Source organism: Balaenoptera borealis, assembly GCF_965194805.1.
Source record: "Balaenoptera borealis genome assembly, chromosome: 15".
NCBI classification, from domain to species: Eukaryota; Metazoa; Chordata; class Mammalia; order Artiodactyla; family Balaenopteridae; genus Balaenoptera; species Balaenoptera borealis.
Window position 1 is genome coordinate 5,590,206 of NC_138871.1, and position 19,698 is coordinate 5,609,903.

General features: G+C 41.6%; 1 pseudogene across 1 annotated transcript; it reads left to right on the plus strand.

The window, feature by feature from the left end:
• The first annotated feature begins 17,676 nt into the window (after window positions 1-17,676).
• On the plus strand, window positions 17,677-19,477 carry LOC309611982 (geranylgeranyl transferase type-2 subunit beta pseudogene; annotated as a pseudogene). Its single transcript has one exon. The product of its transcript is annotated as a geranylgeranyl transferase type-2 subunit beta pseudogene (transcript).
• The last annotated feature ends 221 nt before the right edge of the window (window positions 19,478-19,698 follow it).

Here is a 19,698-nt window from a genome sequence, read left to right on the forward strand (position 1 = left end):
GGGTGCATGTATCTCCGGGTATATGCCCAGTAGTGGTATTGCTGGGTTATATGGTAGTTCTATTTTTAGTTTTTTAAGGAACCTCCATACTGTTCTCCTTAGTGGCTGTATCAATTTACATTCCCACCAACAGTGTAAGAGGGTTCCCTTTTCTCCTGGTTAAATTTCAACATCTCTTTCTGAGCAAATTAGAAAAAGAAAGAAATTTTCTTCAATCAACATTACACTTAGTGGTGAGATAATAGAAATATTCCAATTAGAAAGCCAGGAAGATACAGGAACGCTAGCTGTTACCACTCCTATTCAACAGCGCACTGGATATTCCTATGAGTCAAGCCAAGAAAAAGAAGTGAGAGATAAAGATCACAGGGACAAAAGTGGGAAAACTGCCTTGGTTTGTAGATGGGATGATAATCTATCTAGAAAATCCCAGAGGATCAACAGAAACACTATTAAAATTGAAAAAGAGTTCAGTAAGTGAGCCATACACAAAAATCAGCAGTTCCTACATACTAATAATAAGCAATTTAAAAACCCATGGGGGAAAAAACCCTTTCACATTAGCAACAACAAACACCTTATTATTGCATTGTAAGTTGACTTCCAATACAATGAAGACACATACAAAACCTTCAAGAAGTACCAAAAGAAACACCTAAATAAATGAACAGCAAATCTTGTTCTTAAATTGAGAGGCTCAATGCTTTAAAGATGTCAATGAGCTCATGAGTCTAAATCCAAAATGATTCTAAAAAAATATCCACTGGATATTTAGATGAAACTTGGCAAACTGACTCTGAAGTGCATCAGGAAGAGGAAACGACAAGAACAAATAAAATACTGAAGAACAAGGACAATGAGAGGGAATTGCCCTGTTAGGTGACAAAATAAACTGCAAAGCTCTTACAGGTAAAGTGGGATGCTAGTCATGCAGGGGTAGATAAGTTGAAAAACATCTGTTTATCCGTGGGAATTTATTACACCACCAAAGTGGCATTTCAAATTGTGGGGAAAGAATGATAAGATATTTGCTATCCAAGGGGGTAAATAACTTAGAGATCACTATCTGATATCATACACAAAAATAAATTTCAGATGAATTAAAAAAAGTTTTAAAGTAAAAACTTCTGAGCTTATTAGAAGGAAATAGTGAAGAATGTTTTTATCATCTTAACAATGAGGACAGATTTCCTAAGCAATTCAAAAAACCAGATGGGGTCCCTGGAGGCAGGTAGCAGGCCCCTGGCCAAGACCCAGCACTAGGAGATGCCCTGGAGGGACCTCCTCAGCTTTGTTCAAGACCCCACCCCCCAGCAGTGGGGTGTAGGTGGGTGGGCTTGAGCATTTCAGGAGGTGCACTTACCCAGGTGTGCTCACTTCAGCCACTTCTAAGCCCTGTTTCCCCAGCCTGGAATGTCCCCCAGGAAACTTACACCGTTTACCCCATAGCCCACTGGGAGAAAGATAAAACCAGATTGGTTAAAGGGTTCCGTGGCTTATGAAAAACTAGTGGTGCACAGGGCACCAGTGTAACCAGCACTGTCCCGTAGAACTTGCTGTGGTGAGGGAATCATTCTGTGTCTTCACTATCCAGTAGCCACTAGCCACATGCTACTATTGAACACTTTAAAATGTAGCTAGTATAACTGAGGAACTGAATGTCTTATTTTATTTTAATTAAGTGAAATTTAAATATAAAGAGCCACATGAGACTAGCGGTTACTGTATCGGACCAGGCAGATTTTTTTGGTTTTTGGTTTTTTTTTGGTTGTGCAGCAGGTGGGATCTTAGTTCCCCGACCAAGGACCAGGGATCAAACCTGTGGCCCCTGCAGTGGAAGGGCAGAGTCTTAACCACTGGACCAGCAGGGAAGCCCCTGGGCAGCTTTTAACCAATCTCAGCCTAAGCCTGCTGGGACCTCACTAAGGGCCCGCAGAGAGATGAGCACAGGCCAGGATTATTAGGGCTGGAACAAGGAGAGCCAGCAGAGGCTGTGTTAGTTTCCTATTAATGCCAAGACAAATGACCACAAATTTAGTGGCCTAAAACAACACAGAGTGATTACTTACAGTTCTGGAAGTCAGAAGTCCAAGTCAGTCTTATTAGGCTAAAGTTAAGGTGTAGGCAGGAGTGGTTCCTTCCAGAGGATCTAGGGGAGAATCAATTCCTTGCCTTTTCCAACTTCTAGAGGTGCCTCCATTCCTTGGTTTATGGTCCCTTCCTTTCATCATCAAAGCCAACAGTTTATCATCTTCAAAATTTCTCTTTCTCTCTGACCTGTGCCTCTGTCATCACACCACCTTCTCTGACTCTGACCCTCCTGACTCCCTCTTATAAAGACCCATGTGATTACATTGGGTCCACCTGGGATAACCCGGAATCACCTCCTCGTCCTAAGATCCTTAATTTAATCACAGCAGCAAAGGCTCTTTTTCTGTGTAAGGTAACACATTCACAGGTTCCAGGAATTAGGACATAGACATCTTTGGGAGGCCATTACTGAGACTACCAGTGGGGTGACCAACATTTTCCATCACATTAGATCTGGAGTATTGACATCACCCTTGGAAGCTGACCTGGAGGTGGCCTCAGCCACAGAAGCGTCTGTGTTGGAGGAACTCTTGACTTCACGCTAGATACGGCGTGTTGGATTCAGCTCATGGTAGAGGGCGCGACACCCAAACTTCCTGGGGAGAAGGCTGCTGGGCCCATCAGAGAGAATCAGGGTCCCCGCCAAACGCCCTGAGGTTGGAGACAGAGCCCCATCCAGTTCCTGGGGAGGAGAGCCTAGCTGCAGCCTGGGGAGATGGGGGGATTTACATGAGGGGCAGGGTGGGAAAGTGGGGTGTCAGTGAGTAGAAGCCTGAACATTATCTTCTGGACGTTGGAGAGTTATTGACTTTTTCGAGCTGGGAAGTTATATAAACAGAGCGATGTTTAAAGAAGATTAAGTTGGCAGTTGTGTGCAAGCAGGGCCCGGGGCTGGGGGTGAGGGGGTGAATAAACACAGGCACGTAATGATCAGTTTCGGAGGCAGCAGTGGGAGTGGGGAGGGCAGAAAATATGTGCAAGAAACATCCTGTCAAACAGAAAACGCACTAAAAATAGCACTGCTCCACTAAATCAAAAATGGCAGCAACATCTTAAATCATTTTGAAAAAAATGTTGGTTTTTACTGGTTTCTACTCTCAGTTTGTGTAATTGTAGCCTGTGAAATGGTTATGGCTATCGCCATACAATATATGTTTAGCAGGTATACATTAAGACCTTACTATATTCACTGTGTGGTTTTGTTTTTTTTATGTATTTTTGGCTGCGTTGGGTCTTCGTTGCTGCCCGCGGGCTTTCTCTAGTTGCGGCGAGCAGGGGCTACTCTTCGTTGCGGCGCGTGGGCTTCTCATTGCGGTGGCTTCTCTTGCGGAGCACAGGCTCTAGGCGCATGGGCTTCAGTAGTCGTGGCGCGTGGGCTCAGCAGTTGTGGCTCGCAGGCTCTAGGGCGCAGGCTCAGTAGTTGTGGCGCACAGGCTTAGTTGCTCCGCGGCATGGGGGATCTTCCCGGACCAGGGCTCGAACCCGTGTCCCCTGCATTGGCAGATGGATTCTTAACCACTGCGCCACCAGCGAAGTCCCCACTGTGTTTTTTGTTTTTTTGTTTTTTTTAAAAACATAGTTCATCATTCAGTTATTTGACAGCATAATGTGACAGATATTTAAATTAGCACATATAGGATGTACGGCCCAGGATGGCTACTCCAGTAGTAGCAATAGATAGATATATTTTCACTATCAGAAGTTTTGACATTTACTACTTATCACCTTTAAAAAAAACGAGCCCTGCTGTAACTTAGCAGATGGCCCCTCTCTATGGCTTGCCTGCCATCTGGAATTTGTTTTGATAAATCCAGACATTAGGGATATGTTATCTTCCCAGCTAAATATAACGTTTAGTTCATTCGCCGGCAACCTATGCATTTCTTTCTCATGCTAAAAATAAACAGAGGACTGTCGCTAGAGCATGCATCCTGGTCACTGGGTATAAACCTCCAAAGACAAATCCATCCGTCTTTAGTGACCTAAGGACCAGCTTGGAAGGAGGAACCAGAGGAGGGTCTGAATAGGCTGGGATGTCACCCTGAGGACTTGTGGGTGGCTGAGTCCTGCAGGACAGGGGTTTTGAAATGTGTCATATCCTGCATCATTTAATGTGCTCGTGTCTCTAGACACTTAAAGATGCCTGGAAACCTATCTTTTACCTTTTCTTTAGAAAATTCTAATTTTTAAAGTTATACACATACATTAGAAAGTGAAATCTTTTTTTTTTTTTTTCCATTGCACTGCACAGCACGTGGGATCTTAGTTCTCTGACCAGGGATCGAACCTGTGTCCCCTACATTGGAAGTGCAGAGTCTTAACCACTGGACCGCCAGGGAAGTCCCAGAAAGTGAAATCGCTGTATAAGCTTGTAACAAAAGCAGCAGCCCCCGCGCCAGCCTGCCCACCCTTGATTCCCATTTCAAGAGGTTCCTAGTTCCAACGAGTTTAGTTGTTTATTTTGACTTTTGCCTCCATATGTTGAAAATAACTTGCTTATGCTGCTATTTCTTGATTTTTTTCTGCTTTGATATTATCCTGTGTCTCCCTTCTGTGGAAGAAAAGAATTAGGTCTCATACATTATACTTTCCCTCCCAATAAAAATAAATATATTCTACTAAGTAGAAATCAGTATCTTGTATTTATGTTACTACGGCTATGGAAATATTACTCAAAGCTTAGCCATGTGGTGTACTATAATTAACTAAAATTAACTACATTTTCTTTCTTGTCCGACCTTTTTTTTTTTTTGCTTCTGCTTTCTTAAGAGAATAATAGCAGTCTTAATTTTTCTATTTAGATTTCGCTATGCCAATTACTAATTTATCTCAATTCTTATAAATCTCCCAATATGTACATTGCCTCTCAATATGTTCAAATACAGTAGGTCATTTACCAATTTCATTTTTTCCCTTGAGGCCAGCCCTTCTGCAACCCTCTGTCCTCCTGTTCCTACTGGCCCTGGTGGCCTGCCGGCCTGACGCTCCACGGCCACAGCAAGCAGGACATCCCCACCATCAGCATGGGGCCGCCCCACCCTCTCACCTGGGTCAGGGTACCTATTCCTGGATCCTCAGCTTGGATCGCGCCCTCATTTTGGCATAGCACAGCATTCCTTAAGAAAAGACGTGGGAGGTGACAGGTGAGGTTAAGTTTCAGAAATTTCCTTCTACCCTCACCCTCAACTGGCGTTTGGTAGAATTTTGGTTTTGAAATAATTTCCCCTGGAATTTTGAAGGCATAGAATCTTTGCCTTCTAGTTTCGAACGTCCCTATAAAGGACTCAGATCTACTCTTCCAAAACTTGCAAATAATTTCATCCAAGTTCATCAAAACTCATTACAAAAACAATAAAGTACATATAAATTATTGATTTTTCTTATTTTGTATGGATAGGTCTGGACATAAAGGCTTTCATGGGTGTAATTACTCTTAACAGGAAAAGGACTTCAGCTCCAGATCTTTTGGTGTCTACGCAGGACGTCATCTGAATTCTCGGAAAGTAGACAAAGGAGGGAAAAAGAAGAGTCTAGAACATGGATTTTAAAATGATATTAGGGGAAAACATGTTCATAGCAACATCATTCACAGTAGCCCAAACTGGAAACAACACAAATGTCCATCAACAGAAGAACAATGAATAAAGAAAACATCCATACAATGGAACACTACTCAGAAATAAAGAGAAATGAACTGCTAATACATGCAACAACATGAGCTAACCTCAAAAGCATTGTGCAGCACAAAAGAAGCCAGACACAAAATAACGCAGACTGTATGATTCTTTTCATTTAAGTTCTAATCTATGGATATAGAAATCAGAACAATGGTTGCCTGTGTGGGTGGTGGTGAGGTAGTGAAGATTGGCTGAGAAGGGGTAGGAAGGCACTTTCTAGGGTAACAAACGTGTTCTAAATTTTATTGGAGTGGTGATTACGCAAGTGTATGTACTTTTATCAAAATCATCGAATTTATACTTAAGATCTATGCATTTCGCTCTATGTAAATTTTATCCTCCATAGTCTTTTTAACTGAAAAAAAGAAAATTAGCAAGACTTTCAAAAATATCTTCAGAATGCTCATGCTATGAGCAAAAACTTTCAAAAGTACCAAGATTTTAGCCCTTGCTTTCTCTGAAGCAGGGAAGCTCACTGTGGAGGTATTTCCTGCTAGAACACACAAGCCCGCCTCTGTTCCTGTTCCTATCTAATTTCTATTCATTCCTCAAAAACCAGTTCCAGGACCTGCCCAACTCCCCCTCTGTGTGGGGCGACACTCCCCATCTGTAAGCTGCCAGCCCCTCTTTTCATGCACTTACTGATTTAAATTTATATTTTGTATTCGAGCATAGTGGATTAACAATGTTCTGTTAGTTTCAGGTGTACAACAAAGTGATTCAGTTATACATATACACGTATCTATTCTTTCTCAAATTCTTTTCCCATTTAGGTTACTACAGAATATTGAGCAGAGTTCCCTGTGCCATACAGTAGGTCCTTGTTTGTTATCTACTTTAAATATAGCAGTGTGTACACGTCAATCCCAAACTCCTAATTTATCCCTGACCTCCACCCTTCCCCCCTGGTAACCATAAGTTTGTTCTCTAAGTTTGTGAGTCTGTTTCGGTTTTGTAAATAAGTTCATTTGTATCATTTTTTTTTTTTTTTAGATTCCACATGTAAGCAATATCACATGAGATTTGTCTTTCTCTGTCTGACTTACTTCACTTGGTATGATCATCTCTAGGTCCATCCATGTTGCTGCAAATGGCATTATTTCATTCTTTTTTATGGCTGAGTAATATTCCATTGTATGTATCTACTACATCTTCTTTATCCATTCATTTGTCGATGGATGTTTAGGTTGCTTACACATCTTGGCTATTGTAAACAGTGCTACAATGAACATTGGGGTATCCTTTCAAACCATGTTTTTCTCCCGATATTTGCCCAGTAGTGGGATTGCTGAGTCATATGGTAGCTCTATTTTTAGTTTTTAAGGAACCTCCATACTGTTCTCCATAGTGGCTGCACCAATTTACATTCCCACCATCAGTGTAAGAGGGTTCCCTTTTCTCCACACCCTCTCCAGCATTTACTGTTTGTAGATTTTTTGATGATGGCCATTCTGACTGGTGTGAGGTGATATCTCATTGTAGTTTTGATTTGCATTTCTCTAATAATTAGCAATGTTGAGCATTTTTTTCATGTGCCTCTTGGTCATCTGTATGTCTTCCTTAGAGAAATGTCTATTTAGGTCTTCTGCCCATTTTGGGGTTGGGTTGTTTGTTTTTTTGATATTGAGCCACATGAGCTGTTTGTAAATTTTGGAGACTAATCCCTTGTCGGTCGCATCCTTCTGAAACTCTTCCAAAAAATTGCAGAGGAAGGAATACTCCCAAACTCATTTTATGAAGCCACCATCACCCTGACACCAAAACCAGACAAAGATACTACAAAAAAAAGAAAATTATAGGCCAATATCATTCATTCATTTAATTCTCTTTATTGCCTCTAATAGTGTTAGGTATTGTATTATAATCCTCTTAAAATCTGCTCTTCTAGATTTTAAGCTCCCTGCTGTCCAGAAGTATGTTTTTTGCTTTCTTGAATTCCACAACAGTTTGCAACTACTCAGAGCGAACTTTCAGTAAATGTCGGTTGGCTTAAAGAGAGGAAGTTTGCATGAAATGGAGGGAAATGCTTGGGTCCTAGAATTGGAAAAGCAAGGGTGAAAATCCTGGATATGTAAACTTGGTCAAGTGAACCTCACTGAATTTGTTTTCTTCATGTCCAAAAATCAGATATTAAAACCTACTTCACAAGGTAGTGGGCAAAATAGAGAAATAGCATCTGAGGACATTGCTGTAGGGGCTAGCTCTTAGTAGATATTTAATAAATGTAATTATTTTTATTGGTGGATATTTTAAAAGGGGGCGTTTCCTGAAATAAGGTCAGGGACCCCTAAGACCCAGTACTACCCTCACAAGAATGTTTCCAGCTTGGCTTGCTGCCCCTCTCTTTCCAGGTCCCTGACATTTGTGAAAGGATAACAGGAGTGGCCTTGGAGCAACGAGGGATGTGGGCATTTCCGTGGCCAGTGCCTCTGGCCATCCCCACAGTAGCAACTTGGGGACACTTCCCTTCATCTTGCCTAAGACACTTATTCTTGTCTCCAAACTTATCTCTTTGAATTTAATTCTTTCTTTATTTTCCTTCTAGACTTCTAAATCATGTTATGAAAATAGGGCTTCTTTTCATCAGTCCTCTTCCATGGCTCAGCTGGATGAAATTACTGAGTCAGCTAATACAGATGATCTCTAAAAAGAGTCCCAAGACACTTCATAAACATTAGTCAAATATAATGATGTTGTCTTCTTAAGTGTCACCTATAGGTCTTATGAAGAAACCACTCCTTCCCAGGTAGTGTACATGGGATTTAGTAATTGCTGATGCTCAAAAAGTGCCTGTTGAATTACTCAGCTAATGTTATCTGAGGATAAATATTTTCCTGTCCAATGAACAATACCCCCCCAAATGGGTCCTCATCTACTTTGAGGTCCTATGTTAATGGACTACTTGCTACCTTGGCACTTGCTCTCGGCACCAAACTTAGGAAGTCATGTCCTGAAAGAAACAGAGCAGTAGTTAGATACAGTGTGGAAATGATGATTTTTAAAAAATTTATTCTATTGAAGTATAGTTGATTTACAATGTTGTGTTAATTTCGGCACAGCAGAGTGATTCAGTTATACATATATATTCTTTTTCATATTCTTTTCCATCATGGCTTATCCCAGGATATTGAATATAGTTCCCTGTGCTCTACAGTAGGACCTTGTTGTTTATCCATGCTATATATGTTTGCATCTGCTAATCCCAAACTCCCAGTCCAGGAAATGATGATTTTCATTGCTGATTTAAGTTGAAGCATTTGATTGGTTTAATGATTTTGATACAAGGACCGTCCAGAGTTTTGGCCCTTGCGTTTGCTTCTCGGCCATCACCATGACCTAGAGCATCATGAACTGGTGGGAGGAACAGTGGCTGGGCTTTGGAACCAGGCATGACTGGGTTTAAACCTGGGCTCTGCCACTTAGCAGCTGTGTGACCTCAGGCAAATTACCTAACTTTTCTGAGCCTCAGTTTCCTCGTCTGCAAATATCTATGTCAATGGGTCCCTGTGCAGACTGGGGGTTATATAGATAATAGTGTAGCACAGGACACATCGAAGGCCCTGAGTATATAATAGTTATAACACAATAACAATTTCCACCATTTTTTCCCCTCTCAATTAGTATTTAAGCTCCTTTATTTTTTTAATAATTTTTAAAAATATTTATTTATTTATTTGGTTGTGTCGGGTTTAGTTGCTGCATGTGGGCTCCTTAGTTGGAGCATGTGAACTCTTAGCTGCAGCATGCATGTGAGATCTAGTTCCCTGGCCAGGGATCGAACCTCGGCCCCCTGCATTGGGAGCACGGAGTCTTAGCCACTGCGCCACCAGGGAAGTCCCAATTTCTACCATTTTAATGGGGATGACCACAACAAACCAACTGTCAGTGGTTCATTTGCACATCCTGTGCCCAGGGAAGCCACATAAGGTGCAAAATTACTTCACCGTGATGTGAGGAATCTACTGATATTGTATAGAGGTGGGTAATGTATAAACTTACATTTTTGTCATGGAACCTAGTTTGATACAGCTTAAGACATATACCTGTGTCCTGTTGCTTCTAGCCTGCTTCTTACACCAGAGGAGGTCGCCTCCTAACTCTAATATTTGATGTCAGAATCCTTTCCTGGTGGGATCCTGTACAACCCTTTGGAATGAGGTGAGATCTGCCCTCTGTCTAACCCCAGATGCCGGCTCAAGTGCTGACCGCCCCCCTCACTCTTCCATGTTTCCTTTCCTGAGTCCCTTGAGTTTGCTCCCACTCCTGTGACCCCGGGTAAGTCACCCCACCTTCCCTGGTCTGTTTCCTCATCCTTAAACGCTGTGATTGGGGTGGTCATATGATCCCAAGGAGAGCAATCTGAGAAGCACCGCGAACTCCAGCACTCTTTGACCCCGTGCTTGGTTTCCCGTAGGAGGAGATATGTTTACATAAAGAAGAACCTGCTTCATGAATTTCTATCTTTCCTCTAAAATTCTCCGAACGCTCACCAGCGCTCCCACCCTTCTCCTCAGCTGAAATCGAATCACCTTTTTCCAATTCTCATGTTGTCAGCAAGCTTTCCCCCACTTCACCAGGTCCTGACCCATAATTTCCTGTGTTCACCCATAGTACATTTCCTCTTGTTGTTTGCGTGCCAGCCAAATCATGGGCCATCAAGAATTTAATGCCGGAAATTCCATTCCTAACACACACTTGTCTAGTTTCTTATCTTTCCAAAAACCTCTTCTATATCCATCATCTTATTTCATCTTTGCAACAGCTCTACACGGTAAGATGCTTTCCTAGAACTGAAAGATGTAGAAACTGGGGTTCGGGCAGAGTCTAAAGCTCAGTAGCCAATAGGTGATAGGACCTAGATTAAAACCTGCATTCTCTAACACCAGTTACTTTTTTTTTTTTTTTAATATTTTTAAATTTATTTATTTGGCTGCACCAGGTCTTAGCTGCAGCATGTGGGATCTTTGTTGCAGCATTCGGGATCTAGTTCCCTGACCAGGGATTGAACCCTGGGCCCCCTGCATTGGGAGCGTGGAGTCTTAACCACTGGACCACCAGGGAAGTCCAACCAGCTACTTTTAAAATCTTCAAAACTTACATTTCCATATCCTGTCAATACACTAGGGCTTAGGATACCTTTTTTCCCCCATGTGTAACAAGATGCTTAGGACTTAGGATACTTCTTTTCATGTGTAAGCTTTGATTATTGCAATAAAATAGCTCATCAAATAGAGGTGAAGATGTGTGAGAATGCATCTTGCTTCTCAAAATGCTGACTGAGGTCTGTGGCTATTGAGAGCAGGGAGGGACCTCGGAAATCATTGAGTCCAACCCTGAACATGATACAAATGAGTCAACAAGACTCTACAGGAAGTGTGTCTTGCCCAGTGTCACAGGTCGAGTTTGACCACTACCAGCAGAGCTGTTGGGAAATGGGGGAAAAGGTAAATAAACCTCTGGGACCAGTGCACAGCCGACCAGCCCAAGGGTCCACTCCCTCCCACTGGAGAATCTGGTCTGTGGCGAACACACAATGCGCGAGGTAAGCAGGCTACCGAGGGGAAGAAAATTCTTGGATGAAAAGAAGACAGAGCTCAAGGCACTTCTGCTCTGGAAGCAGGGCCCTTGCATGTTTCCTGGTCACGCGCGTGGCCATTTCTCTCCAGGCTCCTGGATTTGGGACTCTGTCCCTGTAGACCTCGCTGGTCTCAGGGCTGCTTGCTCACCTACCCACCTGCCTCATACAGTCCTGTCTGCTTTTTCCAAATCCCCAGGCTCTGTGTGCTTTCCTGCTCCTCCCTGTAGGCCTTGGGTGCCCCTCAGCTGTCTGTGGGACAGACCCCTTCTCCCCCAGCCTCTACCTCGCGCTCCCCTGCTCCGCTCACCTCCCCTGGGCTCCGCGAGCCCTCTGCCGCTTCATCGGTGGAAAGAATCTAACAAAACCTACCTTGCAGGGCTGTAGAGTAGGACTGAATCCACACTGGCACAGCATCTGACCCAGAGGAAGCCCCAGATAAAGGCAGCTGTTGATCTGATTTGCCACGTCTGTGTCACCAGCCCGCAGCTGTCTGGAGGTTAAGGACCAGGTCAATCATTGTTGCATCCCCTGTGCCTGGGACATGCTCACTGCTTAACAAATGTCTACAGAACAGGATGGAGGAGAACCATCCTGGCAACTGTGGCCTGGAACATCTGTGCTCACAGTCTCAGTGGTTCCCAAGCGTTTGCTAGAGTGTTTTATTCCATCACAGCCACCAGCTGCATGTCTCGGCTCCTCTGGGTTAGCGGGAGAGGAAGGGGTGACCTTCACGCAAGTTTTCCTTAAACCACGGTGAGAACAAATTAAAAAGGAGAAAACGAGCATCTTTATTGAGGGATGTTCTAGAATGCTGAAATAAGGATTTAGGAGGAAATTGTTAGAGCTGCTGCTTCACAGAGAGACGTTTGCTCAAGGGCCTGGTTCCACTCATGCTGCTGGTGTCAGGGCCCCGGTGAACTTGAGCTCTTTTCAGATGTGCAGGAGGCGGAGTGTGGGTTTCACACACATGTGACTTTTGACTCAGTTCAGAGATCAGGTTTGCTGAGGGGTTTCCAATTACCAGAAAAGTCTATCCCAGAGCTGCCTTTATGGTACGAGGGGTGGTAACACTGAAGCAGCACTGCCAAAACTCAGCCACGGCTCCCCCAGCCCACCCCTGGGTCATGCTCCTGGGGGCAGGGGAGTGGAGACCACGAGTGGCACCCAATCCCCGTGCTCCGGTTTTGGTTGACGACACAAAGGAGTGGGTGCGTGCAGGAGGGTCGGGTTTAGTCACTGGAAATAAAAACAACAGCAGTAAGCTTCAGCACTTGCTGTAACTACTATCCATTTCTCAGTTCATCTCTAAATTTGGAAAGTGCTGTTTGCTTTTGCAAATCCTACCACTCTTTCCCGCCCCCTTTCACAAAGCCTTGGCCATCCTCTTGCCTGTTTCCCCGGGACATGCTCTCTGAGGCCCTGGAATGCTTAATCTGGTGCATCTCTTTGGGTACTTATCCTTTTCTGTCTTGCATTATTATTCTTTACATAAATCTCTGTGTTTCCCATCAGACTGCAACGTCAGAAGACGAAATCCCTTGGTTCTACCATGGCACACAGTACAGTGCCTTGGCTGTACCTGGCTGTGAGGTGTATGATAAACATTTCCTGAATGAACAACAAAGGAAAAAGTCAAGTAAAGTATATCTTGAAACGTCAAAAGCTACAAAAAGCTTAAAAAATTGTGGAAGGAAGGTCTCATGTAATCGTTGAAAAATAAAATTTACAAAGTGATTTGGAAAGCCGAGATAATGATTTTAGGAAGTGACTTAGGAAGTGCTCTTTTCTTTAAATATGCCTGGCTGATTTGTGACTCCCTCAAGGAAACGGACCATATTTTACAATCATTTTAAATCCCCACTGGCTAGCACACTTTTGGCCTAATTTTTTCTCTTTCGTTGTTTTAACGATGGAAACATCTTTACTTCTTTTGCTTATCAAAAAGTGGCATACGCTCAAAGTAAAATTTAAACAATATAGAAACAAAAAGTAAAAAGTGAAAGGTCTAACTAGGTCCATCTCCTAAGAGGTTATTTACTGATGTTGTCCACACTTTTAGTGCAATATGAATAACATATTTATTCATTCTATCTGTAATCTGCTTTTATAAACCATCAGAATGTTATGGCCTCTTTTGCACAGAGCACACAGATCTCTGTCATTCCATAGCTTTCTTTATTAACTCTTTTACAGTTGGAAATTGAGGCAGGTTTTAATTTTTGCTATTACAAACTACGCTGCAGTAAAACCCTTGTATATACATCTTTTTCAACAGAGTATTTCTCCGGTTACCCTCAAATGTGGGATTTATGGTCCCCAGGGTATGAACATTTAACATTTTGGTAGATACTGACAAATTTCCCTCCAAAAAGTTTTCTTCTGATTTATATCCCCAACCAGAATTGAGAAAACCTGTTGGGCTTACCTTTTAAGTCTTTCCTGGGCGTATGTTGGAAGACTTGCAGCCAACATGATTTTATTTTATTTTATTATCATTATTAGTTTTTAAATGTTTCCTCTTTATTTTATTTATTTATTTATTTTTGGCTGTGTTGGGTCTTCGTTTCTGTGCGAGGGCTTTCTCTAGTTGCGGCAAGCAGGGGCCACTCTTCATCGCGGTGCGCGTGCCTCTCACTATCGCGGCCTCTCTTGTTGCGGAGCACAGGCTCCAGACGCGCAGGCTCAGTAGTTGTGGCTCACGGGCCTAGTTGCTCCGCGGCATGTGGGATCTTCCCAGACCAGGGCTCGAACCTGTGTCCCCTGCATTGGCAGGCAGATTCTCAACCACTGCACCACCAGGGAAGCCCCCTTATTTTTTTATTATTATTATTTTTTAATTAATTAATTTATTTATTTATTCATTCAATTTTGGCTGCATTGGGTCTTCGTTGCTGTGTGCAGGCTTTTCTCTAGTCGCGGTGAGCGGGGGCTACTCTTCATTGCGGTGTGCGGGCTTCTCATTGAGATGGCTTCTCTTGTTGTGGAGCATGGGCTGTAGGCAAGTGGGCTTCAGTAGTTGTGGCACACAGGCTCAGTAGTTGTGGCTCGCGGGCTCTAGAGAGCAGGCTCAGTAGTTGTGGTGCACGGGCTTAGTTGCTCCACAGCATGTGAAATCTTCCCGGACGAGGGCTCAAACCCATGTCTCCTGCACTGGCAGGTGGATTCTTAACCACTGCGCCACCAGGGAAACCCCAATATGATTTTAAAATGATACTTTAGGGAGCTTGGGACTGACATATATACACTAATATGCATAAAATAGATAACTAATAAGTACCTGCTGTATAAAAAATAATAAAATAAAATTCAAAAAAAAATGGATACTTTAGGTGCACAAAATACTCTATATTTTTCCAGGTATTTTTACATGGAATATGTATTCTCCTTTGACCTTCACAGGAGTCCATGATATAAGTAGGGAAGACCCAATTCCCTTCTGATTCCTGTTTTAGAATCTCAGCCAAAAAGACTGGCCCCGGGTTCACTGCAAGGCAATGGCCTCCCAGAGGCAGAGCCCTGGAACTGATTCTGTTTCTCTTCCCACAAGCTGGAAGGACCAGCCTTGAGAGGCTAGGAGGGCATGGCCTGGAGGTGAGGAGACTCCAAGGCTTCTGCAAGTCTTGAGTTTATGCCAAAGTGTAAAGAATGCCCTGATTGTGGTGTTCAGTTTCTTAGCTGAAATAAGTCCTCCTTTCTGACTGAGCCTAGTGGAGGGAGGAGGAGACAGGTGGCCTGGCTCTGGGAGGGTGGGGGGTGGAGCTTTCCTTCTATGTCATTCTCAGAAGGTCTCAATTTAGAGGCTGGGGAGAGAGCTGACCCAGGGAATTCTCACTGCTTTCTGCTTCCCTTAGTTAAGGTTTTTAATATTTTTTGGAAGTATAGTCCACTAATCCTTGGCAAAGAAAGAAAATAGCATCAATCAGTGCTATTGTTAAACAGAAATTTCACTGGCTATTGGGGGAGGGAGGGCTTTGATAGTCCCAGGCTACCTCACTTCTACATAGTAGCTTAGGCAGGAAAGTTTCTTTATATTGAAGTCGGAATGGAAAGTTACAGATCCCAACATAGGACAGCAGACAAGGAAAGGTGGCAATCTTTGGAAAGAGCAATTCCTAGCTGCATGAATGTGTATGTGGACTAGACCTACACTGTCCAATAGTGTAGCCTCTGGCACCTGTGGCTATTGAGCACGTAAAATGTGCCCAGTATGACTGAAGGACTGAATTTTAAATTTAATTTTAGTATTTGAATTTAAAAACTGACGATTCAGTTACTAGATAACTTTGAAGTAATTTTCAAACAACTTGGGCATGTGAAAATACTTTTCAATGGTAAATTTTATGAAATCTAAAAACCAGTCAAGTGTTTCTGATGAAAATTTAGCATCTGAACTGAGATATGCTTTAAGTATGAAATATACACTGGCTTTCTACGGCTTAGTATGAAAAAGAGAACATAAAATGTCTCCATGATTTTTTTATATGGATTATATGTTGAAGTGATCATGTGTTGGAAATAGTGAATTAAATAAAATATAATATTAAAATTAATTTTACCTGTTTTGTGTTTTTACATTTTTTTAACATGGCTGCTAGAAAATGGGAAATTTCTTGGGCATTCACCCATTTGTTAATACATCAATAATGTATTTAACAAGACAAGGTTGTCCACTCTCACCACTATTATTCAACATAGTTTTGGAAGTTTTAGCCACAGCAATCAGAGAAGAAAAAGAAATAAAAGGAATCCAAATCGGAAAAGAAGAAGTAAAGCTGTCACTGTTTGCAGATGACACGATACTATACATAGATAATCCTAAAGATGCCACCAGAAAACTACTAGAGCTAATCAATGAATTTGGTAAAGTAGCAGGATACAAAATTAATGCACAGAAATCTCTTGCATTCCTATACACTAATGATGAAAAATCTGAAAGAGAAATTAAGGAAAAACTCCCATTTACCATTGCAACAAAAAGAATAAAATACCTAGGAATAAAGCTACTTAAGGAGACAAAAGACCTGTATGCAGAAGACTATAAGATACTGATGAAAGAAATCAAAGACGATACAAACATATGGAGAGATATACCATGTTCTTGGATTGGAAGAGTCAACATTGTGAAAATGACTATACTACCCAAAGCAATCTACAGATTCAATGCAATCCCTATCAAACTACCAATGGCATTTTTTACAGAACTAGAACAAAAAATTTCACAATTTGTATGGAAACACAAAAGACCCCGAATAGCCAAAGCAATCTTGAGAAAGAAAAACGGAGCTGGAGGAAGCGGGCTCCCTGACTTCAGACTACGCTACAAAGCTACAGTAATCAAGACAGTATGGTACTGGCACAAAAACAGAAATATAGATCAATGGAACAGGATAGAAAGCCCAGAGATAAACCCACGCACATATGGTCACCTTATTTTTGATAAGGGAGGCAAGAATATACAATGGAGAAAATACAGCCTCTTCAGTAAGTGGTGCTAGGAAAACTGGACAGCTATATGTAAAAGAATGAAATTAGAAGACTCCTTATCACCATACACAAAAATAAACTCAAAATGGATTAAAGACCTAAATGTAAGTCCAGACACTATAAAACTCTTAGAGGAAACCGTAGGCAGAACACTCTATGACATAAATCACAGCAAGATCCTTTTTGACCCACCTCCTAGAGAAATGGAAATAAAAATAAAAATAAACAAATGGGACCTAATGAAACTTAAAAGCTTTTGCACAGCAAAGGAAACCATAAACAAGACGAAAAGACAACCCTCAGAATAGGAGAAAATATTTGCAAATGAAGCAACTGACAGAGGATTAATCTCCAAAATTTACAAGCAACTCATGCAGCTCAATATCAAAAAAACAAACAACCCAACCCAAGAATGGGCAGAAGACCTAAACAGATATTTCTCCAGAGAAGATATACAGATTGCCAACAAACACATGAAAGGATGCTCAACATCACTAATCATTAGAGAAATGCAAATCAAAACTACAGTGAGGTATCACCTCACACCAGTCAGAATGGCCATCATCAAAAAATCTACAAACAGTCAATGCTGGAGAGGGTGTGGAGAAAAGGGAACTCTCTTGCACTGTTTGTGGGAATGTAAATTGATACAGCCACTATGGAGAACAGTATGGAGGTTCCTTAAAAAACTAAAAATAGAACTACCATACAAGCCAGCAATACCACTACTGGGCATATACCCTGAGAAAACCATAATTCAAAAAGAGTCATGTACCACAATGTTCATTGCAGCTCTATTTACAATAACCAGGACATGGAACCAACCTAAGTGTCCATCGACAGATGAATGGATAAAGAACATATGGCACATATATACAATGGAATATTACTCAGCCATGAAAACAAATGAAATTGATTTATTTGTAGTGAGGTGGATGGACCTAGAGATTGTCATACAGAATGAAGTAAGTCAGAAAGAGAAAAATAGCTCTTTTCACTCTCAGACATGGGCACACCGCAGAAGGATGTTATTATCAAGTCAGATGCACCCGATACCCTATTAGTGGAGAAGCATCCAGATTATATAGCATCCTATGGCTCAAAGAAAGATGTATACGAATACTGTATGTCTGAATATTTGAGAATGAGTGGCATCTATTGGGGTCTGACTGTAATGGGTCTCATGGGACAGCTACATTGCATGAATAGAGAAGAAATGCTGACATTTATTAAGTCTTCTCAACACGAGTGTGGTGGAATACGTGCTAGTATTGGACATGATCCTCATCTTCTGTACACTCTTAGTGCTGTCCAGATTCTTACTATGATAGTATTAATGTTACTGATGTAAATAAAGTTGTAGAATATGTTCAGAGTCTACAGAAAGAAGATGGTTCTTTTGCTGAAGATACTTGGGGAGAAATAGATACAAGATTCTCTTTTTGTGTGGTGGCACCTTTGGCTCTGTTGGGGAAGCTGGATGCTATTAATGTGGAAAAGGCAATCGAATTTGTTTTATCATGTATGAACTTTGATGGTGGATTTGGTTACAGGCCAGGTTCTGAATCCCATGCTGGGCAGATCTATTGTTGCACAGGATTCCTGGCTATTACTAGTCAGTTGCATCGAGTAAATTCTGATTTGCTCGGTTGGTGGCTTTGTGAACGACAGCTTCCATCAGGTGGACTCAATGGAAGGCCAGAGAAGTTACCAGATGTATGCTATTCTTGGTGGGTGTTGGCTTCCCTAAAGATAATTGGAAGGCTTCATTGGATTGACAGAGAGAAACTGCGCAGTTTCATTTTAGCATGTCAAGATGAAGAAACGGGAGGATTTGCGGACAGGCCAGGAGATATGGTAGATCCTTTTTGTACTCTATTTGGAATTGCTGGATTGTCACTTTTGGGAGAAGAACAGATTAAACCTGTTAGCCTTGTTTTTTGCATGCCTGAAGAAATACTACGGATAGTGAATGTTCAACCTGAACTAGTGAGCTAGATTAGATCCCTTGATGCAAAAGTTGCTTAGTGTAGTTTTACTGTTTTAACATTTCAGTATTTGAAGTGCTTCACAAACTTTATGACTGCATGTTAATATTTTGTACATGAATCATGTTGATTTTAATAAATTATATAATTACACATATTATAAACTAAAGACCTTTATTGTATCTTCAGCTTTCTGTTTTCTTCTGGAATGCTGTTATTCTGAGTGTAATATTTTGTTTATGCTTCAGTGTATTTGTTATCTTGTTTGTCCCCATAACAGCAAACTGAGCTGAACTTTATTTAGCTGATGAAGTCTTGTGTTCTGATTTTCCCATGTACTCCCTTGATATGTTATATATAACTATAGTTAATATAAATTGGGTTTTGTCAATGAGAATGTTAACTGATAAAGAAATGATGAACCCCATAGGAATTAAAAGATGAAAAAAAAAAAAAAGGAAAGAGAAAAATAAATACCGTATGCTAACACATATATATGGAATCTAAAAAAAAAAAAAAAAATGGTTCTGAAGAACCTAGGGGCAGGACAGGAATAAAGACGTAGACATAGAGAACGGACTTGAGGACACGGGGAGGGGGAAGGGTAAGCTGGGACGAAGTGAGAGAGTGGCATGGACATATATACACTACCAAACGTAAAGTAGATAGCTAGTGGAAGCAGCCTCATAGCACAGGGAGATCAGCTCGGTGCTTTGCGACCACCTAGAGGGGTGGGATAGGGATGGTGGGAGGGAGATGAAAGAGGGAGGAGATATGGTGATATATGTGTATGTATAGCTGATTCACTTTGTTATAAAGCAGAAGCTAACACACCATTGTAAAGCAATTATACTCCAATAAAGATGTTAAAAAAAAAAGG